This window comes from Lepus europaeus, chromosome 6, assembly GCF_033115175.1.
Source record: "Lepus europaeus isolate LE1 chromosome 6, mLepTim1.pri, whole genome shotgun sequence".
NCBI classification, from domain to species: Eukaryota; Metazoa; Chordata; class Mammalia; order Lagomorpha; family Leporidae; genus Lepus; species Lepus europaeus.
The window spans coordinates 102,500,044-102,509,754 of NC_084832.1; the positions used below are offsets into that span (position 1 = coordinate 102,500,044).

Genomic DNA, 9,711 nt, shown 5'->3' on the forward strand with positions numbered 1-9,711 from the left:
TTTTCCTTTACAGTCATGATCCCTCCTGCTGCTGGCCTCTGGTAAGCATTAATTTGCTATTTGTCAGTACAGCTTTCACTTTCTCTAGAATTTCTTATAAATGGAATCATGTTAGTATGTGGTGTTGGTTTCTGGCTTATTTCACTTTCAATTTTTTTTTCCAACAAGAAGCCATAACTTTATTAATTATAGAAACAGTACAAATTTCAAACCAAGCTGCAGTTACTCTTCGAAACACCAAAAAAGATCCTCGTTTTTCAGATGGTTACATTGTTAATTCCATAATAGCGTTTACAATATCATTCCTGTTGTTCTTCAGGGCTCGGACTGCCTTTGCTCTTGACACATTTGCTTGTGACATGACCAACTCTATATCCTTAACTTCCACACCTGTTTCATCGACCTCTTCCTCTTCACTTTCCTCTTATACGGTTGGAGTCTGTGCGTTTTCCTGAATGTTTGAGACAGCTTCACCTTGAACTTTGAATTTCTCAGCCGCTGCCAGCTGTGCTTGCTGAGATAAGTCCTCAATCTTGGCTTCCCCAAAAACTATGTAGGTATCTGAGGCTGGGCTCTTGTAGACATCTGGTTTTGTGATGACAAAGAGGATATTCTTAGATTTCCGGATAGTGACTCTAGTAACCCCTGTAACCTGTCGAAGACCCAGTTTGGACATGGCCTTCCGTGCCTTCTTTTCACTCCGACTCTGTTTTGCGTTACTGACTGGTTCTTCATCGATTTCAGCGGAGCCTGCTGCGTGGTTGCCTGTGTGGAATCTTGTTCCTCAAGCTCCGGCACTGATTCATCACTGTCAGATTCTGTTCCAGACCCTGTCTCGGCCTGGGGCTGGGGCAACTCCTGCTCTGTGGCAGGGATGGTTTCTGTGGCTTCGCCGGGCATTTTGTGCGGGGGAACGCGGAACCAGATGGCGGCAGAAAGAGAGCGAGCCTCAATTTTTTTTTTAAAAGATTTATTTATTTATTTTTTAAAAAGATTTATTTGAAAGGTAGAGTTATAGGGAAAGACAGAGGGAGAGAGATCTTCCATCTGCTGGTTCACTCCCTAAATTTGGCTGCAACAGCTGGAGCTGGGACACAATGAAGCCAGGAGTCAGGAGATTTTTTTCCGGGTCTCCCACATGGATGCATCTTCCACTGCATTCCTGGGCGTATTAGCAGGGAGCAGGATTGGAAGTGGAGCAGCCGGGACTTGAATTGGTGCCCACATGGGATGCCAGTGCTGCAGACTGTGGCTTTACCCACTGTGCTGCAGTACCAGCCACTGTAGTGGTTCTTTAGGTATTTGGATATGAACTCCTCCATCCTATACATGATCTGAAATATTGTCACTTAAACTGTGCCTTCACTTTTCATTTCTTCGCAGTTTCTTTTGAATATCAGAAGCATGTAATTTTAATAAAGTCAAATGAATCACTTTTATCCCATGGTTTATGAAGTTTTTGTCTTCTCTATGGAATCTTTTTTTTTGGCAGGTAGAGTTAGACAGTGAGAGAGACAGAAAGGTCTTCTTTCTGTTGGTTCACTCCGCAAGTGGCCACTACGGCCAGCATGTTGCGGCTGGCGCACCACGCCAATCCGAAACCAGGAGCCAGGTGCTTCCTCCTGGTCTCCCATGCGGGTGCAGGGCCCAAGCACTTGGGCCATCCTCCACTGACTTCCCGGGCCACAGCAGAGAGCTGGACTGGAAGAGGAGCAACCGGGACAGAATCTGGTGCACCAACTGGGACTAGAACCCGGAATGCCGGCGGAAGATTAGCCTAGTGAGCCACGGTGCCGGCCTCTATAGAATCTTTGCTTATAAAAGCCACAAAAATTTCCCCCTCTTTTATTTTTTCACCCTAAACATGTGAGGTTTTAGCTTTCACATTTAGATTTTTGATTCATTTTGAGAAAAGTTTTACATGTGGTATGAGATAAATATTAACATGAAATTTAAAATCTCTGAGTATCTATTCCAGGACAATTTGTTGAAAAGATTGGTTTTTTATTTTTTAATTGCTTTGTCACTTTAGTGAAAAAATCTGAGAACATATGTCAAACTATTCAAAACAATCGAAAAAGAGGGAATCCTCCCAAATTCTTTCTATGAAGCCAGCATCACCTTAATTCCTAAGCCGGAAAAAGATGTAGCATTGAAAGAGAATTACAGACCAATATCCCTGATGAACATAGATGCAAAAATACTCAATAAAATTCTGGCCAATAGAATGCAACAACACATCAGAAAGATCATCCACCCAGACCAAGTGGGATTTATCCCTGGTATGCAGGGATGGTTCAACGTTCGCAAAACAATCAACATAATACACTACATTAACAGACTGCAGAAGAAAAACCATATGATTCTCTCAATAGACGCAGAGAAAGCATTTGATAAAATACAACACCCTTTCATGATGAAAACTCTAAGCAAACTGGGTATGGAAGGAACATTCCTCAATACAATCAAAGCAATATATGAAAAACCCACGGCCAACATCCTATTGAATGGGGAAAAGTTGGAAGCATTTCCGCTGAGATCTGGTACCGGACAGGATGCCCACTCTCACCACTGCTATTCAATATAGTTCTGGAAGTTCTAGCCAGAGCTATTAGGCATATGTCTTGACGTATTTCTTGATTCTATTTGTTTTCCTTGATGAATTTCTCTTAAGTCAATGCCACATGATCTTAATTGCTGTGGCTTTAAATATTTTAAATCCTGAAATCAGGTAGTATAAATTTTCTAATTTTATTGTCAATACACTTTAATTATTCTAGGTGCTTTTTATTTTTTATAAATTTTAGAGCCTGTTTTTCAGTTTAACAGAGAGACTGTTAGAATGTTTATTCGGCATGCACTGGAGTCTAGATCAATTTGGGAAAATCAACAGCTTGAGAGCATCCGGTTTTCATCACAAGCAATGCTTTTCTTCCATTTATTTAAGCCTTTAATTAGTTACTCATCAATATTTTCTAGTTTTTAGTAGATAGGTTTCGTATGAACGTTAACTATATCTCTAAGTAGTTTATATCAATGCAAATAGTATTATACATTTATTTTCATTTTCCAATTGTCTGTTGTTAGGAAACAGAAATGCAATTGATTTTGTGTATTGAGCTTGCATCTGGAGACTTACCAAACTATTCCCTTGTGAGTTCTATTTTCTTTTCTACTTAATAAAGACCATTTTACTTCTTTTCTAATTAGCATTTTGTTTCTTTTGTCTTGCCTTGTAATGCTGATAAAACACTCCATAAATTTTGAAGAGAAGGGAGAGATTGTTTGTTCTTGCAATATCTCCAACCCTAGGGGAAACCACTGTCTTACACCATGAAATATGCGAGGTGTGCTGTTTGCAGATGCTGTTTATAAGCTTGAGAAAGTTCCCTTCTGTTCTTAGTTTGCCTATCTGGTTAAATGTTTATCTATATTACTAATATTATCCAAACACCAGATATTGTTTTCATTTAGTTTTTTTTGGAAAGAGCAACAAGGCAATGTGTTTGTGTGTCTGTTGGGGCCAGGGTCGGGTGGGGTGTTATGCCTCTTCCATTTAGGTTCACTCCCCAAAGGCTTCCAATAGCTGGGGCTGGGCCAGTCCGAAGCCAAGAGCCGGGAATTCCATCTAAGTCTTCCATAGGCGTGGCAAGGGACTGAGTACCTGAGCCATCTGTCAACTCCCAGAGTGTGCCTTAGCAGGGAACTGGATCAGAACAGGGTGGGGTGCAGGTCAGACTCCCAGGAACTCCAGTAATGGGTTGCTGGTGTCCCAAGCTATGGTTCAAGTCACTGTACCGCAACACCTGTTCCAGATCTTGTTTAGATTAATTTTCTAAGTTTCTCTATTTCATTGCTTTGTTTTACTTCATTCTCCCTTCTTTTTTATGCTTGGTTTAGTTTTTCTCTTATTTTTCTGCTTTCTTAGTGTGGAAGCTTAGACCAATTTGAGGCTTTCGTTAATCAACATTTTAATTATTATTATTATTATTTTTTTTGATAGGCAGAGTGGATAGTGAGAGAGAGACAGACAGAGAGAAAGGTCTTCCTTTTTGCCGTTGGTTCACCCTCCAATGGCCGCTGTGGCTGGCGCATCTTGCTGATCCGAAGCCAGGAGCCAGGTGCTTCTCCTGGTCTCCCATGCAGGTGCAGGGCCCAAGGACTTAGGACATCCTCCACTGCCTTCCTGGGCCATAGCAGAGAGCTGGCCTGGAAGAGGGGCAACTGGGATAGAATCCGGCACCCCGACTGGGATTAGAACCCGGTGTGCCGGCACCACAAGGCGGAGGATTAGCCTGTTAAGCCACGGCGCTGGCCTCAACATTTTAATTATATGCATTTCTTCCTAGTCATTATTTTAGCTTCACCTCACAATATCAGTTTTGCTTTATTTTTAGTTTAAAATATTTTGTAATTTTCTTTGTGATTTCTTCTTTTTTATGCATTAATTTGAAGTGTGTTTTATATTCTAAGTATAGAAGGATTTTATAGGTTTCAAGTGAGTTATTTTTAATTCTGTTGTAGACATAGTACCTTAAAAACTTTAATTCTTTGAATTTTTAAAAAGATTTTATTTGAGAGGTAGAGTTATAGACAGTCAGAGGGAGAGACAGAGAGAGAGAGGTCTTCCATCCGATGGTTCATATCCCAATTGGCCACAACAGCCAGAGCTGCGCAGATCCAAAGTCAGGAGCCAGGAGCTTCTTCTGGGTCTCCCACATGGGTTCAGGGACCCAAGGACTGGGCCAACTTCTACTGCAGGCCATAGCAGAAAGCTGGATCAGAAGAGGAGCAGCCGGTACTAGAACTGGCACTCATATGGGATGCTGGTGCCGCAGGTAGAGGATTAATCTACTGCACCACAGTGCCGGCCCCAGTTCTTTGAAATTTGTTCAGTCTTCTTTTGTGATCTGTCTTGAATTTTTTGTGTGAATTCGAAAAATAAGGTAAACTCTGTTATTGTGGGTAGAGTGTTTAATAGGCACTAATTAAAGTTGGTAAGTAGTATTATCTGATCTTTTTCTATAACTATTTATTAATTACTGAGAGGAGAGGTTGAAATGACCAGTCTTAAGGGTGTCTACTTCCTCTTTCAACTAAGTTTTTTTCTCACCTATTTAAAATCTTTTATTAGATACATACCCATGTATGAATTATGTTCTCTTAATGAATTGACACATGTATCATTATGAAATGTGCTTTTTATTCTTATTAAAATGCCTTCTATTGAAATCTTCTTTGTCTTCTACTAATATAGTCACTCCAGTTTTCTTTTGATTATCTTTTCATGAGTACTCACATGTATAATTTAGATACATGTATATATGTAGGAATGTTTACATTTTAAAATTTTTTAAAAAAGATTTCATTTGTTTGTAAGACTTACAGAGATAGAATGGGAGGAAGGGAGAGAGGGAGGGGGTGGGGGGAGAGAAAGAGAGAGAAAGAGAGAAAGAGAGAGAAAGAGAGAAAGAAAGAGAAAGGGGGGGGGGAGAGAGAGAGGAGAGAGAGAGAGGGAGAGAGAGAGAGAATACCATCCATCTGCTTATTGACTCCCTAGATTGGTGCAGTGGCCAAGGCTGGGTTAGGCTGAAGCCAGGAACATCATCTGGGTTTCCCACATGGGTGGAAGTGGCCCAAAGATTTAGGCCATCTTCACTGTTTTTCCCAGGCCATAGGCAGTGAGATGGATTGGAAGTGGAGCAGCTGCGACAGGAAATGGTGCCCATATGGGATGCTGATGTGTCAGATGGTAGCTTTACCTGCTACACCACAATGCCAGCCCCCACAACAAAAGTACTTTTAATCATAAAACATTAAGTACTAAGGGAATTACTGCTGTGGTATTTTTTAGTCTTATGATAGACAATCATAATATTGGTTCATGTGATACCTTGTAAATATGTCTGTTTTTGCTTTTATTGCCTGGGCTTTTGGGGTCTTATCCAAGAAGTCCTTGCATTTCCCCTAGTATATTTTCCTCTAGCACTTTGATGGTTTCAGGTCTTAGGTTTAGATCCTTGATCCATTGTAAATTAAGTTTTTAATAGGGCTAAGGTAGGGGTATTGTTTCACACTTCTGCATCTAGAGATCCAATTTTTCCAACACCATTTGTTGAAGAGACTTTCCTTTCTCCGGGGAGTGATTTTAGCTTGTCTGTCAAAGTGTAGTTGATTGTAGATGCATGGAGCATGAAGACATAGAAAATCTAAACAGACCAACAACCAAGTTGAGAGTGAATCAGTAATAAAGACCTACCCACCAAAAAAAGTCCAAGACCAGAAGACTTCCCTGACGAATTGCACCAAATTTTTAAAGGAGAACTAATTCCCATTCTTAAACTATTCAAAACAATTGAAAGGGAGGGATTCTTCCCAAGCTCCGTCTGTGAGGCCAGCATCACCTTAATTCTAAAACCAGAAAAAGATACAACAAAGAAAGAGAACTATAGACCAATATCCCTGACAAACATAGATACAAAAATCCTCAATAAAATACTAGCTAATTGAATCCAACAGCGCATCAAAAAGATCATCCACCCAGACCAAGTGGGATTTATCCTTATAGGCCAGGTTAAAATAGTTAGTAATACTGAGGAGTAGGGGGGGGTTAGCTATAGTTATAATAGGTTATGTATCACTGAGAAGATGAAATTTGAATAAACTTGTTGGAGAGGGTGAGAGCCATGTAGAAACATGGGGCATACATCATCCTGGAAGAACTGTGAGAAGATCTGAAGGCAAGTGTATGCCTGGTACTTTCCAGAAACAGCAAGGAAGCCAGTGTGTCTAGAAGAGTCCCAGGAGATGAGGTCAAATAAGAAGACAGGCTAATTTTGTTTTTGTCAGTCGGAGGTCTCTGGCTAACACTCTAAGTGAAATGGGAAGACAGAGAATTATCTTGTGCATAGCAGTAGCACTCATATTTAAAATGTTGACTCTGGGTACTATCATCAGAGTCAACTGGAAGGGAATGAAATATACCTACCCAACCTGAAAAAGTATCCCTCTTAAAACATTCAAACTTCTGAAGCAAGTGTTGTGGCATAGCGGATGAGGCTGCTACTTGTGATGCAGATATCCCATATGGGCTCTGCTTTGTATCCCAGCTGCTCTACTTCCGATCCAGCTCCTTGCTAATGTGCCTAGGAAAGCAGCAGAAGATGGCCCAAGTGCTTGGGCTCCTGCCATCCACTTGGGAGACTCAGAGGAAGCTCTGGTATCCTGGCTTCAGCCTAGACAAGCCCTGGTTATCACAGCCATCTGGGGAGTGAACAAGCATATGGGAGGTTTTTCTCATTCCATCTCTCCCCTTCTCTTTGTAACTCTGCTTTTCAAATCAACAAATCTTTTTTTTTCCTGCTTGCTCACTCCCCAGATGGCTGCAATGGCCAGGACTGGGCAAGATGGAAGCCAGGATGCAGGAGCTTCATCTGGTCTCCCAGATGGGTACAGGGGACTAAGGACTTGGGCCATCCTCTGCTTCTTTCCCAGGCACATTAGCAGGGAGCTGGATTGGAAGTGGAGCAGCCAGGACACAAACCAGCATCCATATGGGGTGCTGGCATCACAGATGGCAGCTTTACTCACTAGGCCACAGTGCTAGCCCCATATCAAATCTTTATCATTGGTCACTGCGGCTCCTTTTTAACTTTGTTTTCACCTCAGTACAGTTTGATGGCAGTTATCATTAGGAAATGCATGGCAGTGCCCTTCCAAGGTGGTAGTCAATGCTCCTGAGAGGCACGGCCCTGACGAGGCACAAGTCCCATTTCACATCCTTCATTTGCCGACAGTGGTCACTGTTGTGGTTTGAACAGGATTTTGTTCCCCAACTCATTTGGTTAATGGTTAAGGGCTTTGTCTTTTTTTTTTTTTTTAAAGATTTTATTTATTTGTTTGACAGGTAGAGTTACAGACAGTGAGAGAGACAGAAAGGTCTTCCTTCTGTTGGTATACTCCCCAAATGGCCACACAACCAGAGCTGCGCCAATCCGAAGTCAGGAGCCAGGTGCTTTTTCCTGGTCTTCCATGCAGGTGCAGGGGCCCAAGCACTTGGGCCATCCTCCACTGCTTTCCCAGGCCACAGCAGAGAGATGAATGGGAAGAGAAGCAGCCAGGACTAGAACCAGCACCCGCATGGCATGCTGGCGCCACAGGTGGGGGATTAATCTACTGTGCCACAGCACTGGGTTTATCTTAATAGTTGACTTAATAGTTGACTGATCAAGATGGAGCTTGATACATTAAGGTGTCTGGAAGGTGGGACCAGTGGGAGCTCTTTGGGTCACTGGGAGCTTGCCTTCAGAAGGTAGTTGTCACAAGGAGGGGATACATAAGCTGAGGCTGGCTCAGTCTGTCTCTGCTTTCTGGTTGACATGTTATCTTCCTCTTACTTATTATTACTTATGTTCTGCCATCCTCCACCCTCATTAGATGCCAGACTAATGGGGCTGCCCAATGTTGGACTGTGAGTCACCAAATAAACCTTTTTCCTTCATAAATAGCTTCTTTCAGGAACTTTAAAAGTAACAAAAAGCTAGCAGTCATCTTCCATAGCATAGCAGATTAGCATAGTGATGTGAAAAATTTAAAGACTTTTCTGGTTCTTGCACAGCATGTAAATTATATTTTTTAAAAAGCCTGTATTTAAACTGCTAAAGTATTTTATACACAATTAAATCCCAGTTCCTTTAGAGTGGATGTTTGGCAGTAGTTAAGATGCTACTTGGGTTACCTGTATCCCATATTGGAGTGCCTGGGCTGGCGCTATACGCAGTGGGTAAATGCCCTGTCCTGAAATGCCAGTATCCCATATGGGTGCCGGTTTGAGACCTGGCTGCTCCACTTCTGATCCAGCTCTCTGCTATGGCCTGGGAAAGCAGTAGAAGATGGCCCAAGTCCTTGGGCCCCTGCACCCACATGGGAGACCTGGAGTAAGCTCCTTGCTCCTGATCAGCGCAGCTCTAGCTGTTATGGCCAATTGGGGAGTGAGCCATCAGATAGAAGACCCCCCTCCCCCACTCTCTGCCTCTCCTCTCTCTGTGTAACTCTGACTTTCAAATAAATAAATAAATTTAACAAAACAAAACAAACAAAAAACCACAACAGTCTTTGTATACACAGACAATGCCATGGCTGAGAAAGAATTTCTAGACCAATTCCATTCATAATAGTTACCAAAAAATCAAATACCTTGGAATAAATTTAACCAAAGATGTCAAAGATATCTATGATGAAAACTACAAAACATTAAAGAAAGAAATAGAAAACAACACAAAAATTGAAAAAACTTCTATGTTCATGGATTGGAAGAATCACTATCATCAAAATATCCATTCTGCTGAAAATAATTTACAGACTCAGTGCAATACCAATCAAAATACCAAGACATTTTTCTCAGATCTAGAAAAAGTCTGAAATTCATCTGAAAACACAGGAGACCTTGAATGGCTAAAGCAATCTTATATAACAAAAACAAAGCCAGAGGTATCACAATACCAGATTTCAAGACACTCCACAAGGCAGTTATAATCAACACAGCCTGGCACTGGTACAAAAACAGATGGATAGATCAATGGAAGAGAAAGAAATACCAGAAATCAATCCAAGCACCTACAACTGACTTATATTTGACCAAGGAGCTAAAACCATTCCCTGGAGCCAGGACAGTCTTTTCAACAAATGGTGCTGGGAAAACTGGATTTCCAC

General features: G+C 41.6%; 1 pseudogene; it reads right to left on the bottom strand.

The window, feature by feature from the left end:
- Nucleotides 1-229: 229 nt before the first annotated feature.
- Nucleotides 230-918, bottom strand: LOC133762476 (nascent polypeptide-associated complex subunit alpha-like; annotated as a pseudogene).
- Between the last annotated feature and the right edge of the window lie 8,793 nt (nucleotides 919-9,711).